Source organism: Psammomys obesus, unplaced genomic scaffold (genome assembly GCF_907164565.1).
Source record: "Psammomys obesus unplaced genomic scaffold, mPsaObe1.curated_primary_1811, whole genome shotgun sequence".
NCBI lineage: Eukaryota > Metazoa > Chordata > Mammalia > Rodentia > Muridae > Psammomys > Psammomys obesus.
The window spans coordinates 3,490,811-3,511,896 of NW_026592710.1; the positions used below are offsets into that span (position 1 = coordinate 3,490,811).

Below are 21,086 nucleotides of genomic sequence, written 5' to 3' on the forward strand. Positions count from 1 at the left end.
GAGCCGTGGCCAACACTCACTCCAGAGCCACCTCCTGTTGGGGGCGAGGGACTTCCCAGATGGCCCTAACTGTGTTTCTGCTGGTGACAGCACTTGCTGCCTATCTCATTATGGTTGCTTTCTGGCCAGCTCCTGGCAGAAGGCAACGAACTGTCCCTCCCAAGGCCTTGCCAGGCATTCCACAGGAAAACTTAAGAAAAATCACATAACCAAACGGAGCTGCAATGGAGAGGAGCTTGGCTGGCCTTTTTCCTGGACAGAGGCTATTCTCTGCTTTCCAGTTCAAACAGGTATGGGCTCCCTGAGAATCCATACCTGAGAGCATCCTGAGCATTTCTGGAGAGGAGAGCTCTCCGGACGTTAAGTCCTCACACAGCCCCGGCCCTTCTCAGGCTAGTATCCTCAGTCCACAAGCTTTGAAAAGCATCCAAGCACTAGCCTACCCTCCCATGATCTGCCTGTTCCTTGCTGACTCTACTGCCTGTCATGTTCACAGTGGGGATCTGGGGGGCCCCGCCTCCCCACAGCCCTCTACAGAAACATCATCCAGGGCTGAGTGCTGAATGCAGTCCTGGAAGGGCTGTGAACTCCCTGAGTCAGCACTAGTCCTTGGAGAGAATCTGTCAGTAACTGAAAGAAATAGAACTGCCCTGGCAGAGAAGATAGTCTAAAGAGACACTCAGTAACCCTCAAGAAGTAAAATTTCCCTAGGTGCACCAGGCTGGGGGAAGGGAAAGTCAAAGCCTAGGTGACAGAGGACAAACTTGTTCCCTGGGAAGAAGAGACTCCACACAATTCCGACTTCCAGACCACCTTGCAGGAGGAGCACAGACAAGGATGGGTCAGTGATGGACAGGACCTAAGTACTCCCTGACCAGGACTGCTTAGTTACACAGACCTTCTGCTCTGTTTATGCCTAAACTTCATGTTAGTGCTCCTAAGATGACCTTTCTTCTTCCCAGGGTAGCCACACTGAATACATCTTTCTCTGCTTTCCACGATTATGTATCTCTTTAACCAGTGTTCTCAGCACAAAGGAAATTCATTTGCCCCAGAAGGACAAATGGCAGGGATAAGAGACAAAGATGGGAGATAAAGGATGAGGGAGAATAGGAAGGGAACAGGGAGAGGGGTAAGGGATATTTGTCCCTGACAAATGTGGGGAGGTGGGTCAGACAACAAAGGACTGCCTGTGGACAGAGAGGAGATAGACATGGCCCATACACATATGGCAGTTTATAAGGGTAAATGTGGAAACTGTGTTAGGATATGTTTAATTTTAATTGGGCCTGTTAATTAGGTGAGCCAAAGGGAGTTCTGATTGCTGGACTTCAACACTTTGGTAGCTGGACCTTGGTAGTCAGTGTCAGGAGGAAGAAGTGGCCAAATAAGGGAAGAGACCTTGGGGGCTAGCTTTAGTAAATTAATCTAATGGTTTTTAGCAAGCAGGGGGGCATTTGGGAGAAGGGCAAAGCCTGCCCTAGCCATGTTTGCCACACTTGGGCTGGCAACGATTACACACTGGGGCCGCCAGAGCCAGGCTCACACCCTACAAACACCCATAACAGAAAGGCCTGGAGAAAGGAAACAAAGGTCCACTGGAAGGAATAACATTAGAAAGAAAACTGGGCAGATTCCATATTTGAACCCAGGAAAAGGGTACCATGGCCTCCCTACAGAGGACAGGAAAATGAGCCAGCGGCTACTGAAGCCCAAGCTGAGTCGGGCACAACTGTCCACATGTTCAAACAACTGGAAGGCAGTCACCACAGTCTACCCTACACAGAGGCTGGGCTTCAGGCTGGAGTTCACAGCTGACAGTGGCTAGTCCACACCACGGCACTCTCCTCCTCACCCAGGAAGCCAGGAGAAGCCAAGGGGGGCAAGATGTCTGCAAGGGGACAGCGAGAGCCCTGGGTGGAGATGACCAAGGATGAGGGCCATTTCTGACTCAGCTTCTGAGGAGATCCTCAGCTTCCCTGCCTGCTTCCAACCTGCAAGATGAAAGCTTTGGATGGAGTCTTAGGCTCTTAGTTTCCGCAGGTCTGCTTAATAAATGTTTGCTAACACCTGGTGCATTCCAGAGACAAAAGGTCAACTCCAACAGCAATACTAAACGGAAATGAGGGAGGAAAGGGGGGAGGGGGGTAATGCATCACACAGCGCGATCACGACCAAGACTCATTTACAAGTGACGGGGGAGGAAACCAGAGAGGCTGGAATTTCACAGTGGTGGCAGGCTCAGGGAAGCCTCCTCCCAGAAAAGAAGAACGAGACGTCTTGTGTGAGGGGGGGGTTGGCTGACCTGACCTGTATGTAAGTCTGATAAAGGGATGCCCGGCATGCCCTCATCCACCCTCTGCTATGGGACTAAAGACATGGTCTATCCACAAAGCGGATAATCTCACAGATCCCTGGGTACAAGCACTAGAGCCAGATAGTGCTAGGGCAGTTTGGGGGCACAAGGTTGAATTATGGCGCATGGAAACTGCAAATGAGACCAGGGTTGGAACAGTGAGAGCTTGGCCGTCCCCTAACCCCGCAATGCTACTTTCAGCGCGAACTTCCACTTGAGCCACGAGAGCATCTCCCCCGACCACGGCAGGACTAGACACACTGGGACAGCAGCCTGGTTTGCAATTCCGCGCCGTGGAGAAGGCCGACCCTGCGCCCCAAGGGCTGGACATGGACAGGGCCAGGGGCCTCCCAGTGCCTCGAGGGCCGCAGGAACCTGAGCGGGCTGCACGGATTAGGACTGGGAAAGAGACGCGCACACCAGGCCGTGGGAATCTTTAAGGCTCTGGCGAGCGCCCCGCATCCGTTTGAGCCCCGGACTGCTGCGAGCACCGGGTCAGAAGACAGAGGACTAACCGATGGAGACCCAGACGCCCAACTTCATCTGGCAACCGGGACGCACCAATGGCGATGCGAGGGGTACACGATGCGACCCACGCGAGCCAGAACCAGTCCCTGTGCTCCGTGCTGTGCTTTAAGAATACCGGGTCGTCTATGAGATGAAATATGCACGGCCCCACCCGGGACGCTGAGGCCTCTTCGAGGCTCTGCTGCCACCCGCGCCTCCAACACACGCTGACTTCCCCCGCACTTGGTTCAGTCCACCGCTGGCGCGTTACCTAGGAGACCGGCACCGGATCCACGCTTCGGAAGGCGTCCCGCACCGAGGATCCAGCGATCGGGCGACCGGTGTCCAGCGGAACCCGAGGTCTCGTGGGCCCAGCGCTGGCCGAGGGGGTAGCCCAATCCGACGCCACCCACGCGAGGAGCCCCGGCCTGCGCGACACCGCTCCCTCCGCACAGAGCCTGCCTCGCGTCACTTTCTCCGTCAAGACGGCGCGGCCAATGAGAACCCGAGTCCCAGGATTCTGACTCCGCGCGCCAGCCAATCGACGAGTCGGCGGGAGCAGCACGGTTTGCTTGGACTCCGTTGGTCACCGCCAGGGAGAATATGACTGGCGTGAGTCGTAGCCAATGGTAGGTCGCTAGGGGCGTGGCCGCGGGCGTCCCACGAGGTGAAGATGCTGCGGGCGGAACCTGCCGGAGGGAGCGGGATTCGGGGGTGCTGAAGTCGCAAGGGCAGGGCGGGAAGGAAGATCCGGAGCGGGTCGTGGGATCCGGAGCTGGAGGCCCCCAGGTGAGTGCAGCGGGGCGACCCCGGCGGGCACCTGCGAGGCCGCGCGCTCGCAGCCACCTCGGTCCCCCTCCATCTCCTCTTCCCCGGCTCCGCATCCCTGCCCCCGCGGCGTTCTCACCTCTTCTCCAGCCTCCTCACCTCCTTCTCCACAGTCTCCCTGCCCCCACCCCACCCTCTCTGCTTTCCTGTCATCTGGCCCCACCTTTCGACCTGCATACCGGACCCCCAACTTCTGTCCCCGGCCCGACCCCATCCAGCCCTGCATCCTCTCCTCGCCCTTGCCTCCCTGCTTCCCATCATCTCTCCCGACCTCTATGCACTCCTAGGAGCTGTCTTCTCCGTCTCTCTCCTTGTTGCTCCTCAAGACTCATCCTTCGTCCTTGCTGCCTGCCGGGTGTCCCTCTGGTGTCGACCCCAGCTCCCCACCCATTCCCAGCCCCTCCTATCCACGTAACGACTACCGCACCGCTCTCTGTATTTTGCGGTGCCCCCAGCACCTGGACACTCTTTGCACCTTGTTCCCCCTGACCCTGTCTCCAGACCTGTACCCTCACCCTCAGCTGCTCCCGCTGTGCCCAGGCGGTGTCATCAAGCACTTCCCAGCCTCCCTACCTGCTGCTGCTGCTGCTGCTGCTGCAGGATGCGGAGCTCCACTGCTGCACTGCTGCCTGCTGCAGTATCTGCAGCAGGCTGTACCTGCCCACCTGCCCTCCCTCCCACCTGGCATACCCTGCTTGCTTCTCCTGGCCTTAGTCCTGGGGTCTCCTGCGGCATGCCTGGAGCACCCTGAGGTGCTCTCACCCTTCGCTGCCCACTGATGGGCCACCATCTCCCTTCTCACCCATCCCCCGCTTGGTGCTCAGTCTCACTTTGTGATTCAGCATTTTTGGAGTTGGTAACTTTCTTTGCTGACTGGTGTGAAAGGGACATGTCGGATAGGCAGGTGGTCTGGACCCCAAAGGTGTGGGGTCCACATTCAGAAACCAGACTTGGAAGAGGGTCAGGAGCCAGGGACCCACCAGTGGGGATTTGCCTCTTGTTCCGTTCCATTTGTCTGCCCCGTGTTGAACCACATCCAAAGGGAGATGACATAAGTAATAGCTCTTGGAGAGATGGACTATTAGCATTTATGGAAATTAATACATCGACACCGAAGAGCAGGGACATTAAGTTCCGTCCACAGCTGTCCCACTATCTGTCGCCTCAGGGTTTCTTCTTTCCTTGCAATTTCTCCTCCCCCTCAGAAATACCAGCCCCCAACTCCCTTTGGTGCCAAGAACAAGCTTCCAGTCTGCTCTTGAAGCTGCACCCAAGCCCAGCATTGGCAGGGTTTGGGGACGTGTGTGTGTGTGTGTGTGTGTGTGTGTGTGTGTGTGTGTGTGTGTGAAGAGTCCACCTGCTTCTCACTTGGCACACGGTGTTCTGCATTGCCCAGGCCACTGTGTATTGCTAGGGCCTGGCCTTGGGCTTTCCCAGCATGGGGTCCTCAAAGTACACTTGACTCTTGAAGTCCTCCTGTCAGTCAGGTCCAGCCTACAGCCTCCCCAAGGGAAGCTTTCCAAGTCCACACCAGCCTTGGTGGTCCTTAACGTGATGGGCTGTAGCAGGACCCTGTCTCAAAAGCAGCCCAGGGAAGATTACCTTCAAAAACAGAGATTCACCCTTTTTGCCTCGTTGCTATACCTAAGTCAACAAATGTCTTGTAGGTACCAGACAGGCCTGGGGCATGAGGCAGGCAACGGACAAAAAGAGGGGAACCGTGAAAAAACTTGAAGCCCTTTCCATGTTTCTAGAGTCTGAAGTCTTGTGTGGGGATGGAGCCTGGATTCAGGGTGTGGACGTAAAGCCAACCACCCAGGAGACAGGGAGCTGTGACGCTCAGGCCATGTTTGCTGGGAGCCCAGGGGCCAAGGGTTCTGTGGCTGGCCAGCTCAGAAAACACCCTACCTTTGGGCTGGCATCTTTGTCTTTTTTGTTTTTCATTCACCTCGGATGATTGGGAGGAAATGGTGTGTTGCTGTGGCGATTTCGGGGAAGGCCCCGAGGGAGAAGGGGGTCCTTGCCTTGTATTTGTGGGTACTCAGCGTTGCAACTGTGGAAACTGGAAAGCCTCTACTAGTCTCACAGCCCTGGGAAACATGTTTCAGTTTCTGCGGACACTGGCCAGGAGGAACATGTGTTCGAGCCTTGGTTAAATTCTCAGTAATCTTTGTGTCACCAAAGGCTGCAGAGCCAGCGTGTTTTCCTAGAGTGGAGTAAGAAGAAAGAAGAGCTGCTAGGGGCAACACTCTGGAAAGGCTGGCTGCAAGCGTCCAGGCCAAAGATGCCATGCCTCCCTCCATCATTCTCTCCCAGCAGCCAAGAAGTCTCTCACAGGGATAACGGCTCTAAAGTTACAAGAGTCTGGACCACCCAATGGTCAGCCTTCTCCTGCCCCAGGGGAATGAGATTTACTTTTTTTCAAGGTCAACCGAGGCAGTAATGGAGTGAGACAGGCCACAGCTTGACAGTTACTTGAGCCCAATTCACATCATGGCTGTGTTTCCCCCGAGGTGGAGGAAACCTGTACTCCAGTCACACAACGGCTGCCCTTTGGGAAGGCCACTGGTAAGGTGTAACTGACCACAACAAATTCTCACATGGTCAGCCTGACCTGGCAAACTCCCAGCACAAAGGTACTGTTGTTCATGACCATGTGTTTAGACAGGGAGCCATGAAGCCAGGGCCCCGCTGCAGTGAGGGAGAGAACAGCCCTTGCTGTTCCTGTACAGCTGACCTTACCTTATCTTGGGAATAATTCTATGGAATAGGCTTAGTAACCTTCAGGGGAAACTGTGACATAGGAGACAGGCCCTTCTCAGCTAGTGAAGAAGCCTCTTCTGCCAGGACTGGGTGGCCAAAACCCATTCCATGATCCTGCCAAGCTCCCACAAATGCCACACAGAAACCCTTACCTCTGTGGTAGGGGACCCCAGTCCCAAGAGGCATGGTACCTGCACTGGGTCTGGCTCATCTTCCTTTACAGTGGGTCTATCAAGAGTTAGGTCCTTGGTGGCACTGAGGTGAGCTCTTTTGGCTCATCCAGTGCCCAGGAGGCCAAAAGAACCAGACCCTCCGTAAACACACACCTGGAACCAGGTGAGAACTCATCTGGGCTCCACCCTTTCTGTGAGTTGGTTCGGGGTTTTCCCTTTGACCTGAGCTCTGTGGCTGTGGGTCTAGCATCCCAGGGGGGCTGAGCAGCTCCCAGGCCCCTGCATCCTCCACTGCATGCTGGAGAGCTCAAGGGCTGCTGCTCAGAGCACACCTGTGGGCACCTGTGCCCACCTGTGTCCTTGCTGAATAGGGTCTTAGCAGATCTCCTCCTGCCTTGCCAAATGATGTGTGGTTGGTCCCCAGAGACCCAGGGGTAGCTCTTTGGGGTGGTGACTGCCTTACCTGGTTTGATAGCGTACCTGTCTTGGACTTCCTCTATATACATAGCCCATCTTCTGACTTCCCAGCATGCAGGGACCTGCAAGTGGGATCGTTCCAGATAAGTAGGACTGGGAAAAGGAAGAACACTTCCCGCCTTCAATCCAGCCCTAGCTGGGACGGCTTTTCTCATTGTGATCTCACTGAGCGGTTAGGATCCATCACCCAGCCCAGTGGCTGAAAGCCACACATCTTGGTCTGTTTTCAGTTACTATAACAAGATACCAGCAGCTAGGTGATTGACAAAGAACAGAGGCTAGTGGTTGCCTGCAGATTCACTGGCAAACGTGCCCACTTTCTGAATCCTAGCTCCAAAAGTTTGGCCCTTTCCCCCACCTTCCATCTTCTTTCTCCAAATGTTGGCTGAAACTCTCATCGAATTTGCCCTAACACCCAGGGCACACTGGCTCTCCCCTTACCCACCTCGCTTACCCTCCACTCCCATGCAGCTGCTTCCGTATTTCTATTGCTGAGCCTGCCTGCGCGCTCCAATTCTGACTTTTCTCCCATTCTCCATCTTCCTCCTCCTGGCGCCTTCTGAGTTCTCCAGTTGGCGCCTTCTGAGTTCTCCAGTTTGTCTCCACTGTTGTCTTGTCTTTCAAATCCCAATAAGCTACAAAAAGAAATAATAATGCAGGTTTCCTTGGCTCAGAGTCCTGGAGGCCACGGAGTCCAAGAGCATGGCATCTCAATTTGGTGAAAGGGCTCCATCTTAGCACTGGCATGGGGCATAGCACCACAACGCAAGCAAGCGTGTGTTGGCTCATGTCTCTCTCCTGCTTCATAAAGCTACCACCAGTCCTGTCCTGGGGTCCTACCCCAATGCTATCATTTAATCTTGACTGCCTTCCAATAACCCCACTTCAACATTCAAAGGTGTTAACGTTTGAATGAAAGTGTCTCAGACAGGCTCGTGTCTTCACCGCTGGCTCCCCAGATGGGACCGTTTAGAGACGGGGGTGAGTTAGTCAACATGGGTTAGTAGGGGTGGGTCTTTGAGAGCACAGCTAAGGCCCTGGTTGCTGCCCCCATGTAAGATGCATCTCCCACAAGCACACTGTACCATGCACTCTGTCGTGGCTTTCCCGCCATGATGGACTGAGACACTCTGGACTGTGAGCCAAAATAAGTCTCTCCTCCAATAAGTTGGTTTTGTTGGGTAGTTTAGTCACTGTAACTCAAAAGTCATGAATGTCATGAGAATGTGAGGTCTAAGAATTCCAACAACTCTCTCTTGAATCTCCCCAGTGAGTGAGCTACTTCCTGGTCCCATGGTTATTGTGATTGTACCCTCAGTGTCCCTCTGGGTCCAGCCTTGGTGCTTAACCACGGTAAAGACTTGGCTCTCCAGCCTCTGGCTCTCTTCACACTTTAGTTCATCCATCTGCCTTCATCTGGTGTAGAACAACCCCTCAGGAGCACACCTGGGACCCTCTTGGCACAAAGCCGGCTCAGTCAGTGTCAGCACCTCAGGCCGGGTCTGAGCTCCAAGCAAAGCACTTTCAGGAACCCAGCATAGACCCCAAGAACCTAAGGGACAGAACCTGGGAGCGTTCAGCAGACTCTGCTCGGTAGAGGCGGGAGGCGAGCGAGGGTGCTTGTTGCCCTGGTCTCCCTTGCCTGGGATGGAGGGCCAGCGAACTTTCCCACGTCCACCTGCCTGCCTGAGCCCTGCAGCCCGTGGGCACAGGGCTTTGGCATGTTTGCATATCCCATCTCTTCTCAGAAGCTTCATGTCCTTTCAGCAAGAACTCAGACCTTGCTACCTACAAGCTGCCGCATGCAGCCCAGGGCACAAAGATCTGTCCGGAAGGCTGTGTAGGAGCCCAGCCAGTGGCGGTGGGGGCTTCTTAGAAGGAGTTCCCTTCCCTCTCCTCTTTGTAGGAGGGCCAGAAATAACTAGAGTGTGTGGACAAGGAGATCACCATGGATCTGCTCGGGAGGGAAAAAAAGTTTACAGCATTATTTTAAACCTGTCAATACCATCAGTGGTTAAAGGCTTCACCAGCAGGCGTTGGAAGGACTGACAGGAGCAAGACCCACCCAGCTCTGTTCCTGGATGTCCCCTGGGAGGGGATTCAGTGACAGAGTCTGAACAGAGAAGAGGCTGCTGCTGGGGAGGAGAGGTGGACAGGGCTGTTGATGCAGACCTTGAAGACAGGCAGGGTTTCGATAAGCAGAGATAGGAAGGGACTGTCTGGGAGGACCCCTACAGGGTAAGGTCATGGGGAAGGGGTACTAGGACACCTGGGCCATGGCTATAATCCAGTATAGTTTCAGGCGGGTGTGTGAATGTGGAGGAGAATAGCAACTAGAAAGGAGGTGTTGAGGCTGTTGCGCCCGTGGAGAAAGACAGTGATTGGGAGAACAGAAGGGGGCCCAGGAGCCCCAAACTCTTCTTGTTGGGTCCATGTGGACTGTGGATATCAAGAAGCAGGCAAGAGAGGAACTCCCAGGTAGATGAGCTAGCCTGGGCCATGGCTTTGTAGTTTGTACCCACGAGCATGGGAAGAAAGTAGTACTGAGGTTCAGCTGCCAGTCATCCCAGCCCCACCAGGTCACCTAGCGGTTAACTCTGAGAGGGGCGGGTGCACCCTGGGGATGGAAACTGCATTTAAGTAGGGAGTTGAAGAAAGGAAACCTAGATTATTCCGTAGTCCAGGGAAGAGAGGGAAAGGACGTGGAGGGAGGCAGGCCGGCTGCAGACGGACCAGACTGAGTTAACAGAGGTGGAGAGCCCTGTACACAGGAGTGGCCAGGGCTTGACAGCCTCCCGTGCCGTCTCCTGCTTTAGGCAGGCCCCAGGCTCCTCACTAAAAGCCGTCTCCTCTTTGCTGTGCATCACACGCTGCACGATCAATCCTGGGAGTTAACACAGCTGCCCTACAGTGTGTGAGCTGGTGTGTGTGGAATCAGGACCCAGACCCCAGCGGTCAGTGGCTGACCCTCTGGACTCCACTGCCTAAAGGACTTTAGAATCTGGCAGGAGAGGAAGAGCTCAGGGACTGGCGGGCTACACACAGGGGAGGCACGTTTCAGTAGTTTTTAGAAACCTAGATCTAGGGGTTCCAACCCCATGCTTTGAGAAACACTTCCTAGTTCCTTTGGTCTGTTGGTGAACTTTCCTAACCCTACTTTCCTTAAAACTGTGATACTCGGAGGAGCATTTTCTGATGGTTGAAAGCTCTGGAGGAGGACATTTGTCAGGGTTCTGTTAGTTCTCAGTACTGGGCAGAGTCCATGTTCTACTGGAGTGGCCCGCTCGCTTCATCAGCTCTGAGTCTACAAGTGTGCCTTATTCTGACGGCAGAGCTTAGCCAGGCTGTTGATGGTTTCCCAGGCCTCCGGGGGGCGGGGCAGTGCAGACGGTGCTGTTGGTCCAGCGCTGGGGCAGAGCTATGTAGAGAAACAGACTCCAGTCACAGTGTAGACATGACTGGATCCCTGCTGTTCCCAACTGCACCTGGCTACCCATGAGCGCCAGCTCCTATTCTCTGCCCCCTCCCGCCTCTGCTCAGCTGGCTCCTCTCACCCCCAAGAGAATACTGCCTTTCCCTGGCAATGAGTAAAGGGCATTTTTAGTCTCCCAGGCCAAGAAGTGTTCAGGTGTCATGGACAGTAGTGTGGGAGCCACCTTGTCCCCTCTCTTCTGCAGGAGGATGCAGAGCCTAGAGCAGGGTCTACAGAGCCCAGAGCTTCCCAAGGGGACACGGGAGCGCCTGGCTCCTCACATGAGAAAAGCCCGAGCCTGCTTGTTTACATTCTGCCCTTTGAGAGGCCAGAGGTTGCCAGGGGATCCCACTGCCTGTGCCGAAGTACCTGGGGGCTTTGGGGATGCTGCCATACCTTCTCCTCATCCTGACAGTTTGGGAATGACCACTGGGAGCACACGGGCTGGTACATGAGGCACAGACAGTGTCTCGCCCTGTAATGGTTGCACGTAATGGTTACCGGGGGCCCTGAGTGGAAGCTGTCCAGAAGAAAAGTAGCTCTACCCCAAAAGGGCTTTTTCAAATGAAGAATGAAAGGTAGCCCTCCCCGACCCCATCCCGGGCCTGATGTTGGCCCTGGCAGATGTGCTAGCATGCCCCCGTCTCCCACGTTTGCTCTGCAGTGAGCCCTCTGACTGGAAAAGTTGCAGAGCATGGTTGCTACCTTCAGGGACCCCAGATGGGGGCGGGGAGCAGGGGAGTTATGACAAAAGGACTAAGGGGCCATAAGGGCCACCACGGAAATTTCTGCTGCTCAGTGGCCATGGTGGCAGAGCGTCTGTGCAGTGGAATGAGGAAGGAGAGATAGAGCTAGTCCTGAAACCATGGCCAGAAGGCGGCATTAAGGCCGGACGAGACAGTGGAAAGTGTTGGGCATCCTGGGGAAAGGGCTTGTCCTGCTGAGTAAGCAAAGACCTTGTCTCAAACAGCTTCAAAAATACATCCTGCCTCCTGTGGCTGAAATGGCTCACTTGATTGCCATGTGAGAGACAATAGCTGACTAGGATCGCCCCACCTCTGAGCCCACAGCACCCTCGGGGAAGATTACACGCCCTAAGCTTTCAGTAACACCCTGTCTCCAGACACCCACACACAGGACCCACACTCTGAGCTGGCCCTCCCTTCCTACCTCACCCACACAGCCCAGTGAGTGCTGCTTGAGGGATGCTGTGAAAAGGGTTGCACCCCACCCTATGGCATGGTAGCCATGGTAACTGGAGAGCTTCTGGGGTGTCCCAGCCACCTGCTAGATTGTATGGGTGCCCAGGCCTGGCCAGGCCCCAGGGTACGCCATGTGGAACAGTGGGAGGAAGGGGGAGCCCTAAGCCAGGGGACCCTCCTCCCAGCTCCTAAAAGGGATAGGAGAACAACTGTCCCCAGACTCAGTAGGTCGCATGGTCCAGTTATTTTGTTCAGTGTTAAAGCTAACGACCAAGACTCTGTAATCAATGGCCTGAGGTGCTCTCTGTGATACCTGTAGGTCAGCGTCTTCCTTTTAAGGAGGGGGAAACTGAGGCTGAAACAGAATCCTACTTGGTGCTAGTCCTGAGGCACCATGCTCCTGACCCAGCACCCTCTGTGGAGCTGGGATGGAACAAGAGCCAGGCATAGGTGATGGTCCCCTACGAGACCGTCAGCCCTTCTCCTGAGCAGATTCAGACGTTGCTAGACCTCCCAAAACCCTGTTCTGTGCAGCAGATACATCCCTCATCCGTCTTCCCCTTTCTAGGCTCCGTTCTCTAGCCCTTCTTAGGCGATGGTGAATGTCACTGCTGCAAGAGTCAGCTCACCCTAAGAGGCAGCTCACTCTAAGAGGCAGCTCACTCTAAGAGGCAGCACACCTATGTCCCTTTGGCCAGTCACCCACGGCCCAGACCCAGGCTGGGTCCACAGACTTACCAAAGCCCAGGTTCCCTGAGCTCAGTACACTTGAGGCCTCCCAGGACCCTCCCCAACCCAAGTGAAGCTGTCGGTGGCTATAGAGAGAGCTGAGACAGGCATGTCCCAGCCCTGCGGTGCTCTCAACCTCTCCATCTTTTTCTGCACTCCAGGATCTCGTCTTTCCCAGGCTAGCCCTAGCACACAGAAGGAAGCCTTCACAACCCTCCAGGCTGAGTGGCTTTGCTGAGTCTAACCATAGTGTTGAAGGACTCTGCCCAAGGTCTCTCCATACCCCAGGGCGTGCACAGAGCACTCTGAGCGACAAGAGGCACCGAGGTGAGGCCAGAGGTGAGAGGAGACAGGGACATATCCCCGAGACAAGGAGGCTCCCAACACAGTGCCTGCACACAGGGCAGCCGTGGCTCGGGCGCCAGCATCTCAGTCGATGGCGTCAGCACAGCTGGCCCGTCTCTCAAACCATCAGCCTCAACAGTACCCTGCAAAAACAGGACGTGGCTTGTAGTTTTCAGTTTACAGTCAATCATTTAGATTGGCAGCTCGAGTTCACCGTGGATTAGCTCTCAAGGTGCATGGTGGCTCAGTGGCTTACCTGTATGTACTCTGAACCTCTGGTCCTCCCCACCCACTCAGCCCCCGTTGGGATTGGCTTTGCATCACAAGTGGCAGCAAGTCCTCCACCTAGACTCTGCCTGAGTCACACAGATAACAAAGGACAGGCTTTTTTGGTAATGGGTTCCTTCTCCAAGCCCTACCAAGGGTGTCCATCCAGCCTGTGGTCCATGGCCACATACGGCCCAGGATAGCTGTGAACGCAGCCCAACAGAAAACCACAAATTTACTTAGGTATCATTAGGAGATTATTGTTCTGCAGTTTCACAACTGTGTTGGGGGTTCCAAGGCATGAACTTTATAGATGGCAATGCCACTTCCCAGTGTCACATAAAATAAATGTCTGCATGCTAGGACCACAGACACCGATGAGATAGACACCCCAAGGGCTACCCCCGGGCAGGTGTCACTTGTGACCCCATTCCCAGGCCAGTGGCATCACAATGCTAAGAGGCAGTGAAATGACATGAAGGCTGGCAGCTGGATGTCCATGGTTGCTGATATGTTACTATGTTGTTGTAGCTGGCCTGGAACTCACTATGTGGACCAGGCTGGCCTTGAACTCACAGAGATCCGCCTGCCTCTGCCTCTTTAATGCTGGCATCAAAGGTGTGCACCACCATGCCTGGCTTGGACATTACACCCTTCATCTTCCTTCCTGTGAATGAAGCGGTGGTGCCCATTCATGGACAACTCACTGTTTCCCTTTGACCTGAGAGGATGGGGTCACATCAGCAGGGTTTGGGATCTAGGCTTCAGACCTGTGTTGCCCAGTAACTTTCCCCCGAGTATACGCACTGTCCCCCTCAGGAATCTCACCTCAGTGTTTCCCTGTTAAGTATGTGCTGTTGCAGACGGTACCCCACGGTTTCCTTTCGCATCTGCTTTTACTCATCGAGGCTTTAATGGACGGGGTGGAACGCAGCTGGCTTTCAGACAGCGGGTGGATGCTATGTGGATGAGGAATTAATCTTTCATGCTTCCGTCACGTGGGGCTGCAGGGTAATCCTCTTTGAAACCGTTTGTTATTTATTCGTGCTGTCCCCTGGAGAGCAGGGCTGAGCCTGATGTGATGGGCTGACACCCAGAAATACTTGGGGAGCAGAAGCTTCCAGCCAGCCTCTCCCTCTGACCAAGTGGAGCGCTTGGGGCCACAGCACTCCAGACCACAGCAAAGCCTTTCCTGGGGAAGGCTGCTTCTTGGCCTCCTCACATCCTGCTTTTATGGGTAGAAGGGTTTAAAAGTCAAGTGTCCCTGTTCCCCGCCCCTGCTTCTGTTTCAGCCATCCTGGTTACCTCAGCCTGAAAATGCTAAATGGGAATTATCAGAAATAAACAGTAACTCTTCAGGAACTTTTATTAGGGCATATTTTTGTAATTGTTATTTTATTATTACTGATCTCTTAGTGTGCTTAAATTTCTCAATTAAGCTTTACCGTGATCAGAGTGTATGTAGGAAAAGCTTGGTACTACTTAAGATTTCAGACATCTGGGACCCTGTGGACTAGGAGAGCTGGTTCTTTTGCTAGAACCAAATCAGCGTGGCTCAAGATAGCTGTATTTCTTCTCTCTTCATTCAGAAGGCTGAAATCCAAAGTCTAGGTGTGGGCGGACTGTGGCCCTTGGCAGGGCTGGGGACAAGCGGTGTTTTCCAGGCTTTTCTGGTGGCTGCTGCAGTCTGCCTTCCGACACACTGCCCCAGCTTCCGCCATCACACACGTTTGGTGTCTGTCACCCCTTATGAGGACGTTTGTCACTTCAGGTAGGGCCATCCTCATGCAGGATGAGCTCGTCTCAGGGTCTTATCTTAAACATCTCCTCAAACCTTTTGTCAAATAAGGTCACATTCAGAGGCACCAGAAGGGAATCGGGTGTAATTTGGGGTTGATAACACCCTCTGTAGCAGGTTCCCACTACTGATCCCCACCCCCACCCCACCCCCTCACACACACACTCCATCAGGAAGCTTCCGTGGCACACTTCCTGGTCTGGTGGTTCTCTTCCCTCCACCAGGGTGGCAGGCTAAAAAGCGAGATGAAGTGGTGGGATACGGGAGTCAGGTGCCCTTGTATGGGATCTCCCCTCATCAGAAACAGCCCTGGGCCCCACACCAGGGCTGAGTGCCCACCCCCTGACTAAGAGTGGGATCTATCACAGGGATCTCATCTACCTGTTCCAGCTGGCAGGTTTGGGAGGCATAACCTCTCCTGGTTCCAGAAGCTCAGCCTCCCCGATTAGGGCAGGCCTGGCCTCCGTGAGGAAGCCATCCGAACACAAGTGACAAGACACAGCATCCCAGGAGAGCAGATGGAAGCACTAAGCTGTAAAGTTTCCATTTAGGAAGCCAGGCTGGCTCCTGGGATGCCAAATCCACGCTGCGGACTTGAGGCCCAGGGGTGAGCATCTTAGAGGCTCTGCCACACACAGCATCTGTTCCAGTGCCTGGTTCTGCTCGGCCAGTGGAAACAGGGTCAGTGACCTAGGGCCACCTCCAGGCACTGACGAAGCTGTTGAGAGTGAGACCCTCTGGGTGGCACTGGGTAGATACCAGGTTCTAGGGGTCAGCCCAGAGCACTTAGCCGTCTTCCATGCCAGGCACCTGGCTGGACACAGCAGCCAGAGTGTCACTGCCCACGGATGCGCAGAGATGTGTGGCTTCCATCCAGCTGCTACTGCAGAAATTAACATCACTCAGGAGAGATGACAGCACCCCCCATTCCCTAAGCAAGTGCCCTGTCCAGCCACTGTGAGTGCTGAGGCCCCTAGGTGTAGGTTTATCCAAAGCTCCAGGGAACAAGGGACCCCAACCACACCTGGGGCGGATATGGGTGGCCAGGGAGCTGGGGGTCTGCTTGGTTGTTTGGAAACGCCCCTGCTGAAGTTTCCCATATTAGAATTCCCCGGGCTCTTTTTTCTGTCACCCTGGGGTGCACAGTAAACCCACCCTCCAGCCCGACAGCAGCTTGGTCCATCCCTGCACAAGGCTGGGTGCTGAGTGGTCACTGTCCTCTCCATTGCCTTGCTGAGTCAGGCACTGGAACAGTCTCTTAGGGAAGGATTCTGTTTCCTCCCCACCCCCTCCCCACCGGGCTTCTCCTGCCGTGGCTCACTTAAACTCTCAATCTGGCCATGAGGGGAGACTCAGCATTTTCTTTATCCCTTTATGGTAGATGCTCCAGCAAGGAGCAGGAGCAGCTTCCGGTCTCTGCAGCTCTGTGCCGGACAGTGCTGATCATCTGCTAGATGACTGCAGCCCAGGTAGTTAGAGCCGCAGCCGGCCCAGGAGGGGTTAGACTCCTGCAGCAGTGGCCAGGGCTCAAAAGTTCACCCAGCCTCTCGGGGGCTGCCTGGAATCCTCAGAGGTTTGTGTGGCTGCCCCTGAGGGAGCTGGTAAGCGTAGGGGCCAGGAGGCAGTGCCTCTCTAGTGACCCCTGTCCTGGCATAGTGGCACAGGAATTCCGGAGGGTGAGCCGTTAGGCCCCAGAGATTAGTGGGAAAGGCAAGGCTTAGGTTTTATAAGGAAGACAGCAAGCCAACTCTATGTCCAGTGGTCTGTGATGGCCAGCCTGTTCCCCAGGGTTGGGCTCCCTGGGTCTCTGTATGTTCTCTAAAGGACTAGACAGCAGAGGGACACGGGGTGCCCTGCTACAGGAGCCAGATAGCCAAAGGGACCTCTCCACAGCTACTCAACCCCCCTCAGCCCTGGGGCTTGCTTCTGCGGGAGGCCCACCTGACAGAAAATGTCTCCCACCTTGACTGTGGTTTGGGTGCCCCAAAGAGGCTCCAGGCATTCTGCCTTGTTCCTTCTGAGAACAGTGGCAGAAAGAGGTGTGAAGGCAGGAAACCAGGTGTGCCCACAGGTAGGAAGACAAGGGCACCCTGGGTATGTCCCAGCCCTGGAAAGCAGAAATGGCCCATCTCTCTCCCACAGCTTCAGACCACACTGTGTCTGTGTCTGAAATGGGCCCGGATGGACATCTGCATCTCTGGGAATAAGACTGTAGGTCACTCAGATGACATTGTGAGGCTGGCCGATAATCTCCTGGGCTTGGGGGAGGAGTCCCCGGCCATTTGTCTTCTCAGAGCAGGGAGAGGCTAGCTGGAGGATAGGACAGCTGTGAGGGTCAGCCCCTTCCACAGGCAGGGAGTTCACTTACAGCACAGCGTGAGGCGGATCATCCAACCTCACATCAGACAGATGGGCAGGTGGAGGCAGCACGAAGCCTGGTTAGAATGGGGCTGTCGGCGCGCGCGTGTGTGTGTGTGTGTGTGTGTGTGTGTGTGTGTGTGTGTGTGTGTGTGCACGCGCGCACGCACGTGCATGAAAGCAGAGGGGAGGCCCCAGCCTAGGCACCCCTGCCAGTAGGGCTGCCTGGGTTCCCTCAGTGTTCTTGGCCCGCTCCCTGAAACGGGAAGAATGCTGACACACTTTCTCAAGAGGGCTTGTAAATTTAGTTTTGAAGAAGGTGCCGCAGGATGGCCTAGAATTCACTTTGTGCCCTGGGTCCCACTCTGGCAGGGACATGCTTTCTCCTGGGAGCTCCGGGAACAAGGCCGTGAGTCCATGGTCACCAGGGAGCATTTCCTGGCCTTCCGTGGCCCCTCCCTCTGGCCCTGGCAAGTCTCCCTCACACTGACGTGTTTCTAAGCTGATGATTCAGAGTGTAAGTGTGTATCACCAGTCCTGCTTCTTAGTTCTCATATTCCTTTTATTCAAAGTTATTTTAACTGTTTGTGTGTTTGCTTTGAGACGGGATATCACTCTGCAAGAATTCAAACCTAGAATTCACCATGACCTAGAATTCACTGTAGACCAGGCTAGCCTTGAACTTACAGAGATCCTGCTACCTCTATCTCCAGAGTACTGGGATGAAAGGGGTGTGCTACCATGCACAACTCGTTAACATTAGTTTTTTAATTTACTATTCTGAAACAAAACTTGTTATCCTACAGCAAAAGCGGTGTTGCTTGCCCTCCTTAGACGGAAACCGGGGAAGTAAATGTAAGTTTCAGACCCTTGCCAGTGAGGCCAGGGGGCACGAGACATGCTCTGACATTTCCTGCCCTGTGGGACCCCAGGGGGAGCACTCATCTCCTTCTCTGGGAATTCTGCCCCTGTTACCTCCAACTCCTCAGTTCCCTTGGCTGACAGCTGGCTGAAAGTCATCCATGGTATCAAGAGGAGAGGAACAGAAGAATAGTGAAGCCATGTTGGACAGTCAGTCACCTGTGCTGGATATGTCTTATCATTGGATAAGACAACAGGGTCCCCAGGAACTGACTAGCACTTCAGTATCAAAGACTTCAAACGAGAAAGCTGCAGAGTGTATTCTTCAGAGAGCACCACTGGGTCTGACACGGAATGGCAGGAAGCTCAAGCTTAGCGCTGGCTTTGCCACAGGAACGCCTGCCCAGCTCTTGATCATACAGGTTGCCTTTTGGAAGATTCACATAGGCAGAGCATTAGGAATGTGAGGTGCAGCTCCCCATGTTGCTACCCATGGAAGGGAAGGCACTGGGAATAATGAGGGCTCGGCCGTCCAGCCCCGGGGTAGATGGTCTGTAATGAACCTGTGAATAGTGAAGTTCCTGGTTCACAGAGAGGCCTGCCCAGCAGCAGGGGCAAGGTCAAGAGATGTTGTGCATGACAAGAGGGAGTAGAGGTACACAAGAATGCCTAAAATGGGTGTGCAGGAGAAGAGGCAAGCAGGTTTGTAAAAAGGGAAGGAAGAGGAGAGCTGAAAAGGAAGATGGTATTAAAGGTTATGCTAGGACTTGCACTTGAGACTAAAGGTATCAGGCAACCAAGATTTTAGAGTAAGAGTGAAGGTGTCAGATTAAGGAATGACAGGAGAGATCTGGTGTTGACAAAAAGACATTGGTCTCTGATGACAAATGGAAACCATAGGCCCTACCTCTGAAGGCAAGAACTGAAGCCAGAGCAGCAGAACTGTCCTGGGGACTGTTGGGAGAATGGAAGCTGACTTGTGGTGCTAAGGGTAGAAACAGGCAGAAATAGAAATGATCAAAGTAGAGAGAGATGGTGGAGATCAAGGTGGGACATTAGAGATAGGAGTGGTGGGAGTGCAGGTGGTGGAGACGGTCATGCTGAGGTGCAGAGACTAGGAGTGGAGGAGGGGTGGTGTCGGCAGTAGGAGCGGTGGAGACAGTCGTGGTGGAAAGGATTGTGCTAGGCATGGGGTGGTGGTGGACGTGGGGAGGATAATTGTGCCAGAAATGGGAAGAGTGAAGGTAGTGATGGGCTTAGTGATGGTCGTGGAGATGGTTGTGGTGTTGAAGTGAGGGTGGAGGTGGCAAAAGTGGAGGTAGTGATGGATTTGGGGGGATGACTGAGATAGCCGTGTGGAGGTGATAGAAGCAGAGGTGAGGGTAGGTGTGGAAACAGCGGTGCTGGTAGAGGAGGTGAGGAGAGGTTCAGTGGTGGTTCAGTGGTGGCAGTAGCAGTAACAGAGATCTTCATGGTGAAGGTAGTGGTGGTAGAGGCAGCAGAGATGGTCGTGGTGCGGTTGGAGATGTGGAGGTGATGGAAGTGTGGGTGACCGTGGTGGACATAGTTGTGGGACAAAGATAGTAGTGATGGTGGCGGCGGTGATAAAGGTGGTGGCGATGGTCACAGTGGAGATGGAGCAGAAGTGGTGGGAGTGGTCATGATGGAGATGGTGAAGGACATGGTGATGGTAGAGGTGGTGAGCATAGTTGTGGTGGAGGTGGTAGAGATGGAGGTCACGGCAGAGATGATAGTGATGGATGTCGTGGTAATGGGAGTGATGGAGAGAGGCACGGTGGAGGTGAAAGTTGATGGCTGAGGTAGTGGAGAGGGTCATGGTGGGGGTGAAGATGGTTGTGGAAGTGGTGATGATGAGTTGGTAGAGATTGTTGACGTTGAAATAGTAGAGGTATGAGAGAAGGTCATGGAGATGTCACGGCAGTAGTGGTGGAGGGGTTTGTGTGTGTATGCTCGCCTGTGTTCACATGTTTGTGAGTACCACACAGTTACCACCAGAATCCTGGTACACCATGCATCTTGGTGCGGGACTGTAGGTCTGGTTGAGCCAAAACCTGAAAGCCTGGGGCCTGTGCAGCTTCCCTCCACTGAGAAACTCCTCAAAGGAGACGCAGATGCTGCAGGGTGCCCTCTCTCTCCGGGGGGGGGGGGGGGCGCTGAACATGGCCTCCCACTGCTCTGCTTCCTCCACTCTGCCTGGCTTCGGCCCCATACTGGCATCTGCATTATCTGTAAGCAAAGAGCTGCTTGTCCATAACAAGGCGGCACACTGCACACACTGTGGCGTGCTGGTCACTGTCCAGGTTGCAGGCCCTGTCCTGAGTCTGAAGTAGCTCAGCAGGGCGTGAGACACGCTTTGTCATCCTCTGGGTTTTCCAGTCTCAGAGTGGACACTCACGTCAGCAGTATTCATAGGCTGAAGTGCATTCTTAGCAGAAAATGTGAAATGGCATGACAGACAGACAGAGCCCTCTGGACAGGTGTCAGTTGATATGGGACCCCAAGGAAGAAAACCCAAGGGGAATCACACCTGTGAAGGCCCTGTGCTTCGAGAGAGGAAAGTACCATGGCTAGGGACACTGACACACTCCCTCCCAGATGTCCAAGAAGCACTGAGGCTAGACACAACCTCCACCATCATGGGGACACCTTATCTCCAAACACCTGGGACCCATCCCGCTCTCTTGTCTTCCATCATACCCCCACATTGACCCATAGGCCAACTCTGAGGCCCCAACATCCCAAGTTCATCACCCTGTGGTCATCTCTGTCTCCCTCCACCTGCTCCAAGCTTTCTGCTCACACCTGGATTGTCCCAGTGTCTTGACAAATGGCCTTGGGCATCTTTGTGGTCAGAATGTCCTGCAGGAGGTGTCCCAGAGCTCTCATTTTAAGGTTAGTTGTCCAGATCTGCTCTTCTTCCAGTGACAGA

General features: G+C 54.3%; 2 protein-coding genes across 7 annotated transcripts in view; one reads left to right on the plus strand and one right to left on the minus strand.

The window, feature by feature from the left end:
- The window catches only part of Nphp4 (nephrocystin 4), a 115,429-nt gene extending 111,978 nt beyond the window's left edge, over nt 1-3,451 (minus strand). For 2 of the 4 annotated variants that reach the window (XM_055615154.1, XM_055615155.1), the window contains exon 1: nt 3,135-3,451. The gene's annotated coding sequence lies outside the window, so the exon portion shown is untranslated. The remainder of the gene's footprint in view (nt 1-3,134) is intronic. The other 2 variants (XM_055615152.1, XM_055615153.1) reach the window with 2 other exon arrangements.
- Nucleotides 3,452-3,456: 5 nt separating this feature from the next.
- Nucleotides 3,457-21,086, plus strand: part of Kcnab2 (potassium voltage-gated channel subfamily A regulatory beta subunit 2) — an 80,933-nt gene continuing 63,303 nt past the window's right edge. For 2 of the 3 annotated variants that reach the window (XM_055615158.1, XM_055615160.1), the window contains exon 1: nt 3,520-3,652. The gene's annotated coding sequence lies outside the window, so the exon portion shown is untranslated. Of the gene's footprint in view, nt 3,493-3,519; nt 3,653-21,086 lie in introns of those variants that run through there. The other variant, XM_055615159.1, reaches the window with a different exon arrangement.